This window comes from Falco naumanni, chromosome 10 (assembly GCF_017639655.2).
Source record: "Falco naumanni isolate bFalNau1 chromosome 10, bFalNau1.pat, whole genome shotgun sequence".
NCBI lineage: Eukaryota > Metazoa > Chordata > Aves > Falconiformes > Falconidae > Falco > Falco naumanni.
In genome coordinates, this window is record NC_054063.1 from 23,975,226 (window position 1) to 23,994,442 (window position 19,217).

Sequence of the window (19,217 nt, forward strand, 5' to 3'; positions counted from 1 at the left end):
TCGCCAATTTTTGCTTTGAACATCTACAATTCTTCAATGGGTGAACCTTCAGGAGCCCAAATGCCTGCACAATATACAGCTCATTTGAATGTGCGCTTACGTTAACTGACCCCACAAAAGCCAACTCTGTTCATTTAGCCTAGGAATTACCCAATTTGCTCACATAATCTCAGCAATTACATGTTCATCTTGTTTAAATATCAGACCTATGGTGTCATTTACGTAGTATCTGATCTTTTTACTTAACCTCAAAGATATTAATCTTTATTAAAGAGGGTGAGAGGCAAAAAGGGGGAAGAGATGCTGGTGACAGATATTCTGACAGCTAGGAAAAGTCATTTATAAAGTGAACATCAGTAAACATTAGGGGTGACATATTGATATCAGCTGCAAGTAAACGGATGGCCAAGCTAGGATGAGGTATTACACCTTAAATTGTGGCAACCATTTTTTTTCCCAAGGTTGATCTTTTATATTTTTTAAAGAGAAATTTACTATTATGCCTCCTGCTTCCCCTATGGTAAAATGCCAGAAATTTGACTGAGATTTACTTAAAGTGACAGCCATGCCCCATTTTGTCCATGAAAGATGATTACTAAATGTCACGTCTATCTACTCTCGTGTGGATCACTTATTTGACATGTTCGTGCCTAAGCTTCATAGCAGTTTGCAACATGTTTTCTGGTGCTCTAAGGCAATTTGAAATCTTTGTGGTGAAAATGTGAGCTGGCCAACGGCAGTTCATTAAAATAAATAAACAATAAAGCTGGGATTTGTTCCTCTCCATCCCAAGGGTGTCAGGCCAGAAGGCGGCATCAAAAGCTCTTACAAAACCGGACCAAGAGCGTATGCTTCTGGTCAGGCTGCGAGAAGGCCATTGCTGGTGAGATGCTCTTGCCATCTCAGCTGAAGGAGAAGCACACCAAAAAGAAAACACCAGTGTTTAAACATGGAAAATAACCTTGTACAATTTGCTTTTTTTAATTTTTTTTTTTTTTCAGAAATCTGTGAAATGGTACAAAAATCTGCAATGGAGAAGAGCGTGGGTTCTCCCACTATCCTGCAGAACTGGCTTCTTTTGCCCCCACTTCGCTTCAGCTCCCGGAGGGGGAGATGCAGAAGCCAGCCAGGCGCAGCGGAACTGGCAGCATCACGAGCATGAGCTCCTGTGGTGGGGCCTCCACTTAAACCTGCTCTGCTGAGCCTCAGAAGTGACCTAAGGAAAGCCAGGTAGAAGCTTTTTCGTGCAAAACGGAACAGTAGTCATGAATAATTAATGGATTTCTACCTTCTCTGCCATTTTAGCTCATCTTTCTTAGCGGTTATTGCCTTCCTGTCCACAAGTGTGCCTGTGGATTGATAAATTAACTCACGCATGTTTTGGAGACCATAACAGAGCAGCCTGAAGAGTGAAGAAGGAAGGTGTGCACTGGAGATGCGACCTCCCACCAGACCCACCTTTCCACAGCGGTCCCCATGGTGCGGAGTGGGGGAACCTTGTCACACACATCCAGGCTCTGGGACCCTCTCAGCAAGGGCAAGCGCTCTTTTCCCTTGTCCTGCTTTAAAAATTCTTATCAGTCCTGTTCAAATACAGTGGTTAGCCATAAAAGAGAGGGTTCAAGTTCTGAATGCAAGGACAGAAGTACATCTGATGAGAAGTACACACCTCTGTGTCTGTTCAGCCAGCCTGTGCTGATGCCTATACATTTATGAATTTTGAGGTGCAAATACAACGGTCACAGAATAAAGCAGCAATGCTGAGTGCCCTGTGCTATCTGTGTAGTCGTAACCTCCATCACATGTGCATGATCAGCCTGTCCCAGACTAATTTTAAGCTTTTTCTTGCAAATATTCCTCTAGACGCCCAGTTGCCAGCTCACACATCAACACTCACTTTAGTCACAGTTTAACTCCCAGAAAACCCGCAGAAGCAACAAAAACAGCTCTAAATGAATCCTATGTCATGTGAAAAGAAGGGGGGGTGGCGGGGGTTAGTGGATGGTGGAAGATTAAAGCCATTTGAAATGAAAGTAGAGTGTGTAACTGGATACAAGATTTCTAAATAGGTGGCACATGTCAGCAGGCATTACAACAGTGTCTTTAGGTGAGCCTTTGATATAGACTGCTGAATAGTTCAGTGAGATACATGCAACCATGAGAGAGTTTCACAGCCTTGATTTGTTTTCCAGCTAAAATAAATCTGAATAGAATAGGCTTAAATTACCTGTGATTTTTCTGTCTTTAAAAGGACACATAAAAGCTCATGAGATCACTGTGCTCCCTGGGAAAAAAAGGGAAAGGAGGAAAAAACCCCAGGAAAACTATGAAAGATTCATTTTAATGGAATCCAGGTTTAGCTGTTTCATATTTAATAATGTTTAATATTTCATTTACTACTGGGGACTCACCTTTTTCAGAAGAATGTAAGATTCAAGGCACTACCATGCATTAAGATTTTATGTCTGACTGTAGCAATATTGTAAGGGTTGGCATTGGAGCTGCTTAAACCTGATGCAGAGAGCCTGGAAGCAACAAGGTTTCCTTCTTTTTTCCTACAGCCAAAAGAGAAGCTGAAGCCCCAGCAAGCAGTGGGGTATAGCTGTGAATCCTAGCAACAAGGCGGAGAGAGAACTGTACGTTTCTTCACGTCCTCCAAGTGTTGGTGCCTTCTGGTACATCACTTACAGGGAGCGACAGAATCCTTGGAAAGGCCCTTCACGCCGTGGCAGCCAGAAAGGGCATGGGAGGACAGAGGTTTTCCAGTGGGGTGGGTGAGTTATTGCAGTCTAGGGGGGAAAAGCAAACAAAGCAACACTCCAGAGTTGCCACTGTTGTTGCTATTGCACTTTCCTTCTTCACAACACACTGCCTATTGGTGTGGGATCATTTTTTTTTTTCAATCTTCTGTGCTTTTAATCTTTTTTAAGCCCTTCTCAGCAATAATGTGGTCTTTGCTTTTTAAGCGAATGCTGAAAATTTACACTCGAAAGTGTAAACTCTTGCAGAGTTCCTGCAAGAAAAACCCATAATTCTGCAGTCTGCAATGAAATCATGAGTGTTAAAAGCTGCCACCTGCGTTTTGCAGAAAGGAAACTGAGACCTAAGCACATAGTTCCTGGAAGGAGAGGCTCCTTTTAAATATGCAGCAGGTCTTGTCTTGCCAATATTAAACTAGCTTTTCTTCCTGGAGACTCTGTCAATATGGTTTGACCTCTCTCTATGGATATCCTTCAGAGCCTGAAGCGCTCAGATATTCTAAAAGGGTCCCCCGACACCATCCTAGGAAGGAGGTTTTCAGTCAACTGGCTTCCACGAAACCTGGGACAAAGAGCAAGATGGGATCTCCAGACTCCTTGGTCCCATCACCCCGTTTAGAAAAGTACCATTTCCGAGCTGATGCCAGTTTTGTTAGATTTTGCCACCAGTTTTCCTGCTGGGAGAAGCTCGCAGGCTCTTAGGACTTTTGCCTGGCTGAAAATTCTGGGAAGAGGGGCATTGAGAATTGCTGGGATGGAGGGCATTTCCTTGTGCGACAGAGACTGCTGCTTCTGTTAAAAGATTAATTTTGTAGTCAGTAGCACTAGCGGGTTGTTGCCTTGGACTGGACCAGCTGCTGCAAAGATGAAGCGCAGACTGAGACAGAAGGCTGCAGCAGAAGAGAAGGATTTGGCTCCCAGCTAGCACCAAAGCTGAAGAAGGGTCCTACGAGACCTTCTGCCTAGGCGAGCATGTTCAAAATGCACTCCCCTCCTGGAGCAGCTATCTTCAAGATTTTCTAAAAAAGATTTATTGCTAGGAGAGGGCAAGCTTTTTTTTTTTTTTTTTTTTTTTTTTGCTAGCAATTTCAGTTTCAGATCTCATCGAGGGGCTCTGGCATTTGCATAACTTCCCACGGAAACTGAATCAATGTTTGACATCATGGAACAGAATCTCAGGCGTGATTTAGCATTAGTAAGCCACTAGTCATCAGCATACTGTCATTTCTCTATATCTGACATCTTAATATAGCCGGCCCTATGCACACACATGTTCCTCAGCAGCAAATTCTTATGCTCTTGTCAGACATGAGTTGTTTAACATGGGCTTGCACATACGAACATCCAAAATACACTGGGCCAATATGACCAATTTTCAGAGCTCAAAATGCATTTTCCTTTTAGGTAAGAAGGGAATTTTAAGTCCTTTTAAATAATTGAAGATACTACTGATACAATCAAAAGTCAAGCTCCCCAAGATGAAAATGTCTAGATGATGAATAAGTTAATGGAACTAAAATCCCAGTCGTAGCTGATTAGGGGACCAAGAGAGTTTATCAGAGATGGGAATGTACAAGCCCAGTCACAGCCTGACCTTGTAACGAATGAGAGCTGAAAAGCAATTAATTGAGAAATTATCAGGGAAAAGTGAAGTTGTATGGTTGGTTAGGTAAAGCAATATGTCAATGGGCCAGGGATTGATTTGGCTGGAATACCTCAAGGTCTCTGTTCTGATGATTCAGGACTTGAAGGAACTGGCCCGAGCCAAGCAATAAAAATAAAACAGGGTCAGCAGAGGGAGTCATCAGTCAGCACGGTGGATCAGTGTTCATGTATTATTTAGCTGATAGTTAAGGGAAGTTCTCAAAAAAGAGTAGTCTTTAAACCCAACTTTTTTCTGCCAGGAGAGGGGAAATTGAGGGATGGAAAAGAAAATGTTCCGCTGTGCAAATGCTCACTGTCTTCAGTTAAAGCCCTGAGCCAGGAGACGGGCCCTGGGAACAGAGTGGCCATGAGCGTGTGTTGGTGGCAGGGGATGGTCCGTCTTGCCTGGGGCTGCAGTGGGGCAGTGGCACAGACCCCACTGACCCAGCCCAGCTCTCCACCCACAGCCACTGCACCCCAGCAGTCAGCACGGCCCTGGCATCTTCCCTCGGCTTTTCCTTCCTCCCTGTGCCTGCCGGCTGACTTTCTCATGTGCGTTAGAATATAAGCAAATCTAGATGTGGTTATTCAACCCCTGCTCTGCTTTGGTTTGACGGTGGGCATCATTTTCTGCTGTGATATTTTCTTCCTGCTGCCAACAAGCTGCACAGGACTTGTACTCCCATCTCCAGCAAATACCAGTACCACTCTCAAGCCACCAAACTAACAGTGACCTCCTGCCCCCTTGTATCTTGATTAGATCAACTCATCAGCCTCCCACACCCTACACATTTGGGAAGCTATTGCTGAGACTAAGACTTTTAGAGTGTTGATTTGGAAACACAGCTCCTCTCCTTCACAAGATGCTTTAGGATCTGAATATGAAACAACCTGCATGAGAACATAGTATCCTGAAGCTCAGGAGAACCGCAAAGCAAAACAAATGGTATATAGAGTCTTCTAGAAAGATCAGTGGGCTGGGTGCGAATAGCTGTCTCTTTGCTTGTCTTGTGACAATTCACTGAAGAAACTGAACTCCGTGTCTCTCCCTCCGAAGACAGGAGAGAATCCCCACAGAACCAGGCAGAACATGTTCGGTGGCAGGACCGGGGCCTCAGACACACACACTGTTCTTTTGTGGGATCAAGATCCTGAAAATTTGGGCTGGAGGTTTGCTGGAAAACGACAGCTAGCTTTGCTACCAGGCCAGTATTTTAAGTTCTAGGTTTTTGGAGAAAGGCTTTCTAAATATTTCAGATTTGATACTAGGTCTTTTTGTCATTTCCTTGACAAAACCTAAATGACAGCCGCCTCCGTGGCTGAAAATAGGAATGTCATTAACATCACAGCTATAGTGGGGCAGGAGACAAAGGTTTGGCAGATAAATTTAAAATGTCCAGTGATGCAGATATAGGGTGGGCAGTTTAGTGTCAAGGCTAAGGAGTGCCGCCTGGAGATAACAAAAGAAAGATTATACCACAAAGAGGAACTCATGCATCCCCATCACAACAGAGATGAGTTGCACTGGGCTCTGCTCAGGGTGCAGTGGGGAGGGTGGCAGAGATGCGTGTGGACCTGGTTTGGTTGTGGGTGTCTTGTGAAGGAGGACCCCAAATGGGGAGCTGAAGGAACAGAAGGAAACTAAAAGCTCCCCATGGGAAAACGGCTTCTTTGCTGAGGCTGGTCTCTGGCTGCAGGGAATGGTCAGAGTCAAGGAACATGAGGGACAGGAGCCAAAAACCCCACAAATAAAAATTCAAACAAAGCTGTGATTTTAGCTTCTTAAATCCCAATACACAATAAATACAAGAAACTCCAATATTTCACTGCAAATAGCCATTGCTGCTGCAAACACAGGCTTTTAGAAGGAAATTCCAGCAGCAGCTTGGAGATAAAGGGATGACTTTATCCCACTGCCTATGGACATATCTCAACGTGCGCTCATTTCTGGGACTCACAGGATGTCATGCTCCATGAAATGCATTTCCCGTTTGTCCTGACCTGAGAGCTTTGCATTCAAGGAGCAGATCCTCCAAGTGAATTCATCAGGAGTAATAATAACCAGTGCACAGGCTTGGAGCTGCTGGGCCAGCAGATCCATCCTGCAGTTGTCAGTGTGCTGAATTTCAGGGTAGCATAAATGCATTCTTCCTCGCCTGAGGACCAGAAGGACACAGCAATGTTTTTCCAGCCTGTTTTATTGAAATGAGAGAGAAAGGGTAAACATCTAAGCAGCAGCAAACAAGACCTAACTATCAGTGCATCAGGGAACAGGACAGCAGAAGTGATCTGCTCAGGGGATGTGAAGACACCTGGCACAGGATCCTCAATCCGGTTGATGGGATGGGACAGATGACCATCATGTTCTTTCATTTTTTCCTGACTTTGGGAGCTGTGTGCAGTCTTGGCTGTGTAAACCAGAAAAGTTTCCTTGGATTTGTATCATTTTGTGCCAGGATAGCATTGAATCTGAGGATCAGCCTGGGAGAAATGATGCCCTTTCTGGGCATCTGTACTCCCTCACCTCTCTGAGCATTTCCACAGCGGTGAGGCAGGCTCGGAGCCTCTGCTTACTAGAACTGTGGATCACCCTGTGAAAGTCCCTCCTTTGTCTCCTCTTTGGGACTGCATCATTCCCCTCTTCTGAGGCTGAGCTGCTGCACGAGCACAGCATCCAAGAGTTTATGAGGTGATACTGCTGGCATGTCCCGGCACTAATCACATATTATCACCTTATGATAATTATCAAAGCTGGATCCAGCTGAATCCTCTTTGGAGAAGGTCCTTGGCCAGCCCTCTGCTGTGCAAGATGCACGAGGCACCACTTGTGCAAACACAACAGTCACCAGCAGTAAAATCAGTGAAATCCAAAACGTGACATTACATTGCATGAAGAAGCTAGCTAGATGTTATCACTGAGACATAATAAATTCATGTTGTTATGGTAGGAATCAGGAAACATTTGTAGATACATATAAAGATTCCATCTGAAAGAATTCTGTGATCCTCTGACAGTCTGCGTGTACACTTTACAGTCGGTGGCATGGTCTTGCTCATATGGCTTTGTGCAATTTGCAAGCCTGTGTAGCTGCAAAAACCCAGAGACCAATTCCTTGCATTATTTTCTTTTTAACTTAAATGTACTCATACCTAAAATTCTTTTGTACTCCAAATACCACTAGAAATAAGACAGCAAAGGCAAAGCAGAGGTACCCCAGTACAAGCAGAAGATTCATGGCTTTTGAAGCATCCTGCTCCGCAGAAGGTGCACTGGGCTGCACTCTGATTTCACAGAGCTGAGATGAAATTCATAGATTTGGCCTCCCTGTGTTTTCTTTATTGTTTTCACTGATGGTCAAAGACTTTCAGTATGAAGGCTGTGATGCGCTAAGATTGTCACAATTCTTCCACAATTGTGGAAGGACAGGAGAGTTCCCAGTCTGAAGTCTGGAGTTTCCATTACAAACTAAATGAAGAAAGCCCATCAGATGCATGGGACGCTCACAGCCATGGTAGCCTGGTGTGTCCTTCTGTATGCATGAGGCCACCAAGGGAGGGAAGGGTGGGCAGAAGGAGGGAAGGACCCGTACCTAGGACTCAAAAGAGTGAACTCTCCCACTGATTTTTCCCTTCAAGTCTTGTAAAATGTGGAATTATCTGATTTTCATGCATAGTCCCGATGGAGGGTAGAATGGCCATTCCAGGCACCACTGGTGCAGGGGTCTCTGGGACCACCATGTCTTTGCTCTCCATATTTGTAACAACAAATCTATTTATATTTGTGATTCTCTGAGGAGAAGGAAATCATTCGAGCAGGTAGGCTTTAGGTGTCAAAGGGGCCCCTCGTTTCAAAATATCATGTGCTAGACTCAACCAGAGCTTGGCGTGAGAGACAGGCTTAGTTAAATCTGTAAATCTCCCATTTGGGCTTCTTGTTGTTGTTGCAAAGGGTTAACAGACACAGCAAAACATTTCTAGGATGAAGTGCTAAGATTTAGTGTACTGAATTAATTCTCAAATTAGAACAGGGGATTTGCACATGATTTCTAAGGGAAATTATCTTCTGGGTAAAATTAATACAGGAGATGTTTCAACATCTGGGATGGCATTATTATGAGCAATGATTACTCAGACATTGCCAAAAGAAAGAGATCACAGTAGACTCTTTCTTTTCCTAACCAAAATAAGCAACTCACCCTGAAGGAAGAAGACTATTTGCAGAAGCACTGGCTTGTTTGGAAATGCACAAGACGTAAATTCTACATGAAAAAAACAACAACAAAAAACAACAAAAAAAACCCTGCACACTTTGCTAATGGACGGCTGGGAAAGAGAGCTGCAGGCAGCGAGGGGACCCTTCGATACGGGGGCTCCGGGCGTCAGTCTGCCTCGCCTTTGAGCTCTTCATCAAAAAGAAGGTGCTTAATGTAGCGCTACGGCTGTCCAGGTGTTTAACGTTGGGAGGTTAAAGAGAAACGCACTAGCAGATGCGACCTGGAAAATGGCAACAAGGGGTGGTTGGTCCGTCCGCTCCCCACCCCGAGACCACCAAACCCACCCAAACGCCCCGTCTCCCTCCAGCCTTCACAGGGCTGGTTTTTCCCTGCCTAAAATTTAAATAGGGCAGAAAGTAAAGCCAAAGCAAGACCTGCTTGAGTTGTTTTGTCAAAACAATCACACACCAGGAGGAGCTTATAAATATTTATTTTGCTTCGGAGTATTTCATTTTGTAAAGAAAAGAGAAGGGTGCTTGAGTGGGAGGAAGAAGACCAGTGGCACCGGCCCCTGCTCCTTTCATAGGAAAAAACACCGATGTTTAATTTAAAAGGGCATAAATATAAGAGAAATGCCGCTTTACTTTCATGTTAGTAGCTGGCTATTAAATTACATCACAAGTGCTACGTGTGGGACTAGGCGAGTGCATGGTTATTTCTGTCTTCTAAACCAGAGTGCAGGTCTCAATGTAATTACCTTGGATCCAAGTGTAATTACCAACTGATCTGCAGGAACATACACAGTAGTGACATCCATTCAAGGCAGCATTAAAGCCTGATGATAACACAGCATCATTAACACAGCTTAGCACTTTCATACGTGGCTACTAGCTGTGGTTTTCCTCAGAGAAGGGCTCACAGTTCAGCAACGGAGTCTGGAGTTCTCATCAGAAGATCTCCAGATCTTCTGACCTGCCCCTGATTATTGCATCTGTGTGTGCAGGTATGTGTGAACAAGTCAGTGCAGACAGTAGCAAACATGATATACTGACCATGGGAAATTAAGCCAGAACAGACTTTTTTCCAAGATACACCTCCTTGTTTTGGTATTTCTGTAACTCTTTTTTTTTTTTTTTTTCTTTTTTTTCCAAAGTTTTGAACCGCCTGAGAAGAAGGAGGGTGCTGAGTCCTGTTGCCACCCCTGCAGTCACCTCCTTTTTGTTTAGCTTTTCTCTGTTTTACTCTGCTTTACTGTGACAGCATCATGCTCAGATTTTGGAATATTTTCTCTTGAGCTCATGCCTCATCTCTCTCCTTTTGGAAGACAGCAGGTAGAGAGATTTTCTTTGCTTTATTCTTTTACCTTTTTTTTTTTCCAAGGCTGCAAGCATCACAGTAAACAACCCATTTATTCTGATGGTCTTGAAAGCTTTCTCTATACCTCCAAGAAGGTCAGAGAAATGCTTCAGAAAGAGCAAAGGGGAAAAAAAAATCCTTTCTTTAGAAAATTGCCTGGTTTGTTACCACACCTTCCCAGCGATACAGTTCTCCAAAGACAATGCCACAGACCAGCATTAGAAATTAAGATGTATTAAAGAAAAAAGAAATTTTTTTTCCAAGTTAGTGTTTTCAGGTACCTTTAGTTGCATCAGTTCTAGCTCATAAATACAAACAAATGAAAAGATGACAAAACGCAGCTTGACGTAATTTCCCATAAGAAGTATGGGACATAAGATTATACAAAGCAGCAAGAAAATATCTTCCAGCTCCTGTGGGTAGCAATATACTCGCACACAGCTCAGGTTCAGTGATGTTAAAGTGAGATTGACAGGGTAACTAACCCCTGAAGGAGGTTTTCCGTTTTGGGCAGTCCTGCTAAACCATGCTTGATGCTTTGAATGAGCTCAGTTGCACAGAGATATCTTTTTTTTCCCCTAGTTTTGCTTCTATGCCGTTTTTATCAGAGCAGCTCCGCAGATGTCAGCGAGACACATTTTGTTTTCAGTTACATCAGCGTAAATCACAACTGATCTGGTGAACTCAGAGATACCCGCTTTACAGCGAAATCTGTGACATTAAGAGTTTGGTGCCGTGGTATTATGACAGCTTAAAGCCCCTCCATGAGGAAACAAAGTCAGGCTCGGCACTGTCCTGGAACACATTACAAAGCATGTTTGTTATTGCAAAGAAGACAGCATTTGCCTTGGCTGTGAAAAAGAAAACCAGATCTATAACAGCTAAGATTTCATCTCTACCATTTATCCAATGAGATTTCCAATCCTCTTGCACAGATACCCTGCTGCTAACATAGCAGTCAAGATCAGAGCACTTAATCAATCATTCACTGAGGACAAATATGCGTAATCTAAATTAGAACAAACCAAGGCATATTTTATATGACAGCCGTACAGATTTTTAAGAAAAAGAATTGGCAAGAAAATTGCATGAAAACAAAATTGTCTTGTGTTTATGCTTAAAGCCGTAGATTTCCTAAAAGCTGCTGCAGAACTAGATAGCCTTGCATATATAGGGGAAAATTCTGTTCTCACTGCTTTCGCTTCCACATTTTCATTAATAAACTAGAGCTGCATTTGGCCCCTCTGGCTCTGAAGCAGAAAGCGCTGCTGCACACCTCAATATGATGTAGAGTCCTCCTTAAAAACCTTTCATATTTTATGATCACTGTCGATTCTCTTATGATCAGTGTTGGTTCAGGCTCTCATGAATCAAAAATCAGCTCGTGGCATGCATCTTAGAGCAACCTATTTGTCTGCAGGTAGCAAAGGAAAGCGGCACTTTGAAGAATAAAGACCCTCTGCCTTCAGAACGGAGCACGGGCTGCATGGGAGGCTGGGGCACGAGCCGGCAACTTAGACCTCCTATTCAGGCTCAGCTCCAGGCATGCTGGGTGACCTTGTGTTCTCCCCTTTTCCTCTGGGTGAGATATTATTTATCCATAATAATAAAATACAGGATTCTTCAACTACGACTCATGGTTTAATCTATTGTGTCAACTCGCACAAGCTCCCTTGGAGGAAAAAAAAAAAAAAATAAATCAGAGACGTTAAAAGGATTAAAATACTAAGCAGCTTTAACTGAAGCCACGCAACTTTGATCAGAGGTCAGGTCCTTGTTGGCCTGACTCTGCAGGGGGAGATCTCCATCGAGGAGCGTCCTGGCGATGGGCTTTGGGAGGAGATGATAGCTACCGCACAGCCATGGTGCCCATTGGGTCTGGACACCCTTCAACACTGGGTACAAACCCAACAAGCAGCAGGAAGGCTTAAGCCCAGCCAAGCCACGAACAGGGCAGCCAGCACTGCCTCCTGAAAGGAGGACTTTAGCAAAAACGCTGAAAATATCTGTGCAAACATCCCTTGCCCACGCCCCTCAGCAGAGTGGGCTCGAAATAGTTGCTCTGTCCTAGTTCTGCCTCTGCTTCTCCGGAAGGAGCAAACGCTCCCACAAAAGTTCACACATCACCCAAACCTCCCGTGGGGAGGGATTGCAGTTTATTGCCACGTCTGGGGACTTTTCAATAAGAATGTCAGTCCCTGCAGGAGAGCGGGTCTGACCCGGAGTGCAGCGGGCGCGTTTCCTCTCCTCTGACTCTTGGGTTTGGAGCAACTTGTGAGGTTGTTCAGGGACGACTGTTCGGATGTCAGATTCTTCTACCAACCAGCTGGCTGAGGCAAGGCATTGCCACCAGGGCTTCTGACACTGGCAGGTTTGATCACAGTGGTTAGGGAGATGTTGGTAGAAGCAATGACCCAACATCGCTTTGATTAAAGGCAATGGGGAATACCCCAAAAACACCTGGAAAAACAGACTCAGGGAAATACTGAGGGCTTTGGAGAACTTTATCTTGAGTGTCTAAGTGGGAATTGATATGCCTACTTGTTTATTTTTGCATTCAAAGGTCAGATATGGACTTTACTAAGATCTCTAAGCAGGAGAACTGAGTCTCAGCTTCAAAGATCAGGGCTAATGTGAAGCTTCTTTGTGCTTAAGGACAAGACAGAGCCTTCATTTTGGTCTAAGTTCTCAGTGTTGAGGGAAACCTTTGCTTCTCTGAAGCCTCCTGGAGTTAAATCCTGAAGCGAGACACCTTCCTATTAGCACAGACACGCTCTGTAAAATGCGAAAAGTCTGCCTCTCTTTTGTCTCCAGTAACTGAAAGAACCTCTGCCCCTTCCCATCTAAAACCCATCTGTTTTTTAAAGTGCTGACTTCTTCCTTGTTTGCATCAGTCTCAGTCCACCAGCTCTTGACAGCTCCAGTCAAACATCTGCCCAAACCTAGATGGCCCGAGCAACTGGCATGGTTGAGGCAGGGGCTAGAGCGGCTGGAGTGATGCGGTTAGCATCACGTCTTGGATTCACCAGCCTGATGTATGAGGTACCACTGACAGGCTGGGGGACTGGGGGATGCACGAGTCCAAACTGACACCATCCCTCTGGGAAAAAAAATAATCCCCCTGTCTTTGTCAGCGCTGGGCCTTCGCCTTATTGTCCTCCCTCCGTTTTGTGGAGCATTTATGCATGTTGGAGCCAATTGTCAGAAGCAGAGAGGAAGCAAAGGCTGTGCAGGTACCAGTGCTCCCGTTTTTCAGCATCCATACAAATTTCCAGAAACCACTTTGAATTACATTTTAAACTTAGATACTCAGTTAATTCCTCTGCAAATCCCTGCTAAAACACCTCAATGCGTGGCCTGGCTTTTTTTTTTTTTTTTTTTTTTTTTTTTTTTTGACTTAGCTTTATTTATTTTTTTAACTTCAGAAGTTTTGACTCAGTCACTTGAGTGGGAGGCTGCTGTGCGAAGGTGCACAAGGATGGGACTGGAGCATCTAAATGGAGGCCCCCAAACAAGAGCGTTTTTCCCTTACCCTTCCTGCACCGTTGGGAATAATAATTCCTTGCAGGGCTGTTGCACAGCTTGATTCATTAAGGCTTATGAAGTGCTTTTAGCTCCGGCAGTGGAAGGCTCTGCGCAAGTTATTTTGGACTGCTCAGGTGTTAGGAGAAGAGGCACTGCAGAAGGAATACAAATAAATCAAGAAGAGAAACTGCCCCTTTCCTCCATCCAGCCCCTGCCCCCCACTGTTCTCCATCACTGTTGGTGTCAAACAGTTAATTTACAAGCCCAGCACTTTACAAAGCCCCTGGAGCACCAATTGTCCCTTTCTCATGCAACATCAGCTCCTCAAAAAAGCCAGCTGAGACTCCGGGGGTCACCCAGCTCCTGCCCTTCCCAAGGCAACTTCAGCCCCTATCCAAATCTGCCTGGATATTTATTTTCGGACAAGTCAGATCCAGCATCTGCCGCTTGCAGCACGATGCTGAAAGCACTGAAATAACCCCGGGCTGCAGGCTGGCTGCTGTTGGAGCTCTGAAATGTGCCATGTGCCTGGCCAGGGAGGCGATCCTCACTGGGTGAAGGTGACCCAGATACCCCACCCAGCCCACCACCCACGAGGGCGGCATCCCCATGTCCCCACACACCTCACCAGAGCCACCCAGGGACAGGGGAAGGCTCAGCCTGGAGAGCTTTGGGAGAGCACTCAGCTAAAGTACAAAAACCGGGAGAGCACTCAGCTAGAGAAACAGGCTCATGGCTTGGGAAGGGAAAGGCGGTGGATCTCTCACATGGCTTTTTTTTTTTTTTTTCCTCCCTCCCTCCGTCTCCCTCCCCTCCTCCAGTCTGTTGCACCGGAGCTGTCGGCCATGCTGTTCCAGTTCAGGGGCTCCTGCAACAGAAAAGATCAGCTGTTGGAGAACCCATGGAAAGCCCTGGGGGAGAGCCATGGCCGCAAGGTAATCAGCAGGCAAAGTTATTACCATTATGCTGCTAATTAATTCCCAGCTCATTACGTTTCCTGTGGCTAATTTGTACTCGCCGCTGATTTGATTAAACTCATCTCTATGCTAATAAATGTGTTTTCCATTTGTTTTAGCGACTGTAGGAAGAGAGCCCGGTATTTACATATTTTGACGTTTATCAAATAAAACGCGGCGCCTGAATTAATTCTGCTTTGATTTATAAGTGGAGGTGGGGGGAAGGGGAGTAAGGGGATGCGGAGGGTCAGGCGTACATCGCGGGTGTGTGGCGGGGAGGGGGCTGCGTGGATGGGCGATGCTCCTGGGCATTTAATCCCCACTGGCCCCATCCTGCCCGGGGATGGCTCCTGCAAGGTGTATGCCACCTCGTCAGCCGTTCCCCTGCCATTTATTTCCCCTTCCCAGCCAAGTTTTGAGACCTGGAGCTTTGATTTGTAGGTACATCATCCGGTTCACCAACACCTCGTCAGGTGGATTTTTCTTTGTCTTTCAGAAATTGCTCTAAATTAAGATTAGACTTACAACTGCAGCACCTAATTATAAGAAGTGACTTTGTTTCCCAGTTCCCTTTGGCAGGACTTACTACAGTAATATCAGATGGCTTGGTGTTCTAATCAGCTAGGGAGGCACAGACACCTTGCAATGTATATATATATATATATATATTTATATATATTAGACACGTGGTTTACCCTCTCTCTCTTTAGTAAACAGCAGGGCAGAAAGCTTTGTGTGGCCCTCAAGCAGGTGCCTTTTAGACCCGAGACTAAATCTTCAGGACAGATCTTCAGCAAGTGCAACTCCATTCAAAACAGTCATCCCGTACCCTGTAATTAGCTGCTGCAGTATCAGCCTCCTCTTCATTTGGGGCAAATCCTAACAGAAAAATACTCTGAAAGTGAACGTCAGTGAGATTTGTGCTTTGACATCACTTAGGAGTTTGTGAAATCCAGCTTTTCCTTTTTCCTAGTAAAACTGGCAATGTTCACCAAGCACACCCCCTATATCTGTGTGTGTGTGTTCACGTGTATCATATACCATTGGTGCACATACATATATCACACGGGATGGAGGCCAGACCCCGTGCACACAGCATCGGGGAGGGCTGGGATGGGGTCAAGACAGGGAAATGTTCCTATGCTGGGACTGGGGAAGGCACGACGACGGCTCTGCAGGGATGCCTGGGAGCCCAGGGTAGGTCTGACCCGTCCCAGATCCTCCTCCCTGGTTTTGTCTGGAAGTTTGGCTCAACCCAAAAGTGATTTTTTTCTCCCTCTGCATGCTCCCTTTCAGCTGGTTTTCCAGGTTTCTCTCCCAGGTGCTCCATGGCCACACCAGTGGCCCTGGGGTAGCCCACAGTTTTCATTCACATCCCAGCGAAGGTTTCCCAGCAAAAAAGAGGCTCCGATGATGCCACTTCTCACTGGCAGAAAGACACCTTCCACCGCTGCTGCTTCACCCCAGGCAATCTGGAAACAGCTTGATTGCTTAAGTAACAATTAACAGCCTTGTCTTTTGGGAGTGCTTCTGGTGCACTGTGTGCATCCCCTGCTCCGGAGCCTGTGCTCTCTTGATGAGTTACCCAAACTGTGGACATTCCCCAGCTCCTTCCCACTCCCCATCCTTCTCTGTGCTAGGGTGGTGGTGGGCTGCACCGCCCCGCCGAGCCCACCCCACGCTCAGCTGCAGGTGTGAGGATGCTTTCTCTCCTCTGGCGCTTGCTCTGAAGATGCCATACCTGTGCCGCTGCCCAGGATGCGCAGGATGAGGGTGTCCCGCTGGCAATGCAGCACAGGTCCCTTGTAGGGCCAGATCCAGTTGTGCTGCCAGACCATGGCAGCAGCTCCCTGGCTTGTTTTTAAACCAGATCCTCAGAGGACCTGGAAGAGCCCTGTCTGGAGTGAAGCTGTGCTCAGCTCTGGGTCTGAGCCTGAGCAATGGGGCAATGCCCAATCCTGAGCATCACCTCTGCTTCGCATCCCACATCCCGAGCATTACACAGCATTGGCTCAGTATCACTAGAACAACCAGCTAAGCCATGCGGCAGTGTGATTGCTGGACTTTTCTCTTCCTATAAAAGGTTTTAAGCCTTTGCAAAACCGGGAAGTATTACTGAGAAAAAAAAACCCCCCTTGTTTCGCATTAACAGTCTTTGCTTTTCCTGGCAAAGGTGGGACAATAGCCACACGCTGCATGGTATCAGTGTCACAAAGAACAGACCCAAAAAGCTTCAGCTCAGGACAAATAAAAGTAACATTGATTCCTTTTTTTTTTTTCTTTTTTTTTTTTTTTTCCAGCTGGTATCAATACATTAAACAGCCACGTTGGAAAAGTGAAATTGATTCAAGGCCTTCAGTGCTCCCTGCCAAAAAAGCCTCCTGCAAGGATCTATTCTGTATTGAATTACAGTCTGGAAAAGTTCAATAGGTTATTGTACAAACAGAGAGCAAAAGCCCGTCAACAATGGAGCCAAAGTGATTGTGCAGCTCCTTTGTGTTTGCCAGCCCCGCGCCCCTCGCAAGCTCGGATGTTAAATCAGCTTAATTAAAATGGTGGGCTTCAAATGCTTCGCATTTTTTTAATGCATGTCCCTGTGTAAAGACATGTAGGCTGAGGTTTAAAGCTGCCTGCCTGCGCTGACAGCCCCTCAATCCCTTTCTTGCTCCCTAAATTGCAGCAGATTTTTACAGCTGCTGAGCACTTTGGGCAGGCGCCGGGTCTGAGCAGCATCCTCAGCCTCAGCCACACCAGCACAGCTCAGTGCCTCCTGCACTGTCCTGCCAAGAGAGGTGGCCCCAGGGCTGGTCATGTCACCTTTAGCAGAAGGTGTTGGTGACACATGGCACCAGTGAGCTGGGGACATGTGTCGTGTGGGCACCCCCAGTGCGTTACCCTTCGGCCAGCCCCTGTCTTTGCAGGCTGGAGCTGGGCTTTGGGGCTGTATGTGTAGAGGGGACTTGGCTGTGGGACCCTCCAGCGCTGGTGTTCTCCCCAGAGGGACTGAGTGGTCCCCTGGAAGCAGCCAGGTGAGGTCCCCGATGCCACTGCAGGTTTGTCACGGGTCCCACTGGAGGGTCTCCTCCTCTGAGTGGGCAGGAGATACTCACAGCATTGTGCTACATCACGGTTTCTAAATCCCCTTCTCCATCTTCAATTAAGATTCAAATTGAGTATAGAATTCATGTGTAAGTAAGATGCTAATTATTAAAGTCATTGATCTCCCAGACAATAAAGCTGGCTGGCTTTTCTGGCCTGCCCCTGTTCTCAGGTAGCTCTGAGTCCTCACAATCGTAAATACCCGGGATATCTGGAAGCCACATTTGAGAATTCTGTAAACAATTGATTTTGCAGGGAGGTGAAGTCCCCATCTCACTTCGAACAAAACCCCTTTATGGCATCCCCAGCCCTGACCGACCCTGGTCACACATCTGGCTTTTGATAACTCAGCTCCTCGTAACAAAAAGCATTAAACTTTCTACCCCCACCTCGCTGGACACCTACCCGGCGCCCTCGTCCATGCCGCACCATTGTCCTCATTTTTTCGTCGGAGTAAATGGGATTTACTGTGTTCAGGGGCTTCCCATCCTGATTCCTCGTGCTCCAGCTCAGGGCCACCCCAGAGGAGGGGGCTAGTGCTTCCCAGGGGGTGCAAGGTGTTTGGGGTACAAGGTCCCCAGGAGCACCTATAGACAATGCAAATGCATGGTTGTGCATGCACACAGCGAGTGCAGTGCTTTCTGGAGACACAGGACCCACCATCCCTGCACACATGGAGCCCACGCCCAGCACCCTGGCACCTGGGGCTGTGGGCACCAACCCACCCAGCCGCTGTGCCCCGTGACTGGGTGCCATTGCATGGGCAGCCAGGCATGTTCCTCCTGGGCTGGCAGGCAGATGGCAGCTGGTTCAGGGCTCCTGCTCCTACTGGACATCCCACGGTCCTTCTCCTCTAGCCATAAAAATAGCCCCAGGAACAGAGAATGCGTTTGGAGAGACTGGGGCGTCCTTGCAAGGATGCTGCCTGGTTCCCTCTGAAGCTGTCCCCGCTGCCACAGCACAGGGAGGCAGCACAGCCTGGCCAGGCTGCTGGAGCAGGGCTGGGTGGGTTTCTCATGAGCCACACCACAAACCCACCGGGCAGGACACATCCAGGTTCAAGTCCCTTGTCCCCAAACTAGACAACCTTCATGGCTGAGCAGCCTACCCAGGACTCATGGGGCTCGGGGATAAGGTGCACATAGTTTGAAAAAATATACGGAAGGATGGCTGAAAAATTGCAGGGAGAGAAAATGGTATGGAAAGCAGAGCACAGGCAGTAGGGGGGCAGGCTGCAAGGTGCGGGGGCAAAGCCGCAAGCTGGGAGGATGAAGGAGGCCGGTGCTTTACTGGCCGCAGCAAGACTGGACTCCAGAGAAAGAAAAGGCTTGGGCTGCGGAAAGGAGGGATGCTAGCCTGGAAACACAAAGTGCAGTACCACACTGCACCAAAACGCTGGAATTAACATCAAAGCAATCCTGGAGCAAATGAGATTACAGTATGCATGTTAATGAGGCAGCAGCGCTAATCAGCAAGGATGCATCGCTAGGAGGGCTGCACTGCCAACTTGTGATTTTTGTTGTCAGGCTGGACGGGGCTTCCATTTGGAGTGAAGATTTTGTTTGGTTTAAAAACCATCAGGTTTTTTTGTGGGGTTTCTGGCAATCTCAGATGTGATTTGATTTTTTCAAGTAGATGTCTGGCCCTCCAGGGTACAGAGAAGA

At 46.5% G+C, this 19,217-nt stretch overlaps 1 long non-coding RNA gene across 4 annotated transcripts in view; it reads left to right on the forward strand.

Moving 5' to 3' along the window:
- Window positions 1–15,030, forward strand: part of LOC121095091 — a 189,480-nt gene extending 174,450 nt beyond the window's left edge. The window contains exons 4-7 of one of the 4 annotated variants that reach the window (XR_005830007.1): window positions 1,002–1,230; window positions 2,562–2,774; window positions 11,394–11,555; window positions 14,320–15,030. This is a non-coding gene — a long non-coding RNA (uncharacterized LOC121095091). The remainder of the gene's footprint in view (window positions 1–1,001; window positions 1,231–2,561; window positions 2,775–11,393; window positions 11,556–14,319) is intronic. The other 3 variants (XR_005830008.1, XR_005830009.1, XR_005830010.1) reach the window with 3 other exon arrangements.
- Window positions 15,031–19,217: the final 4,187 nt, after the last annotated feature.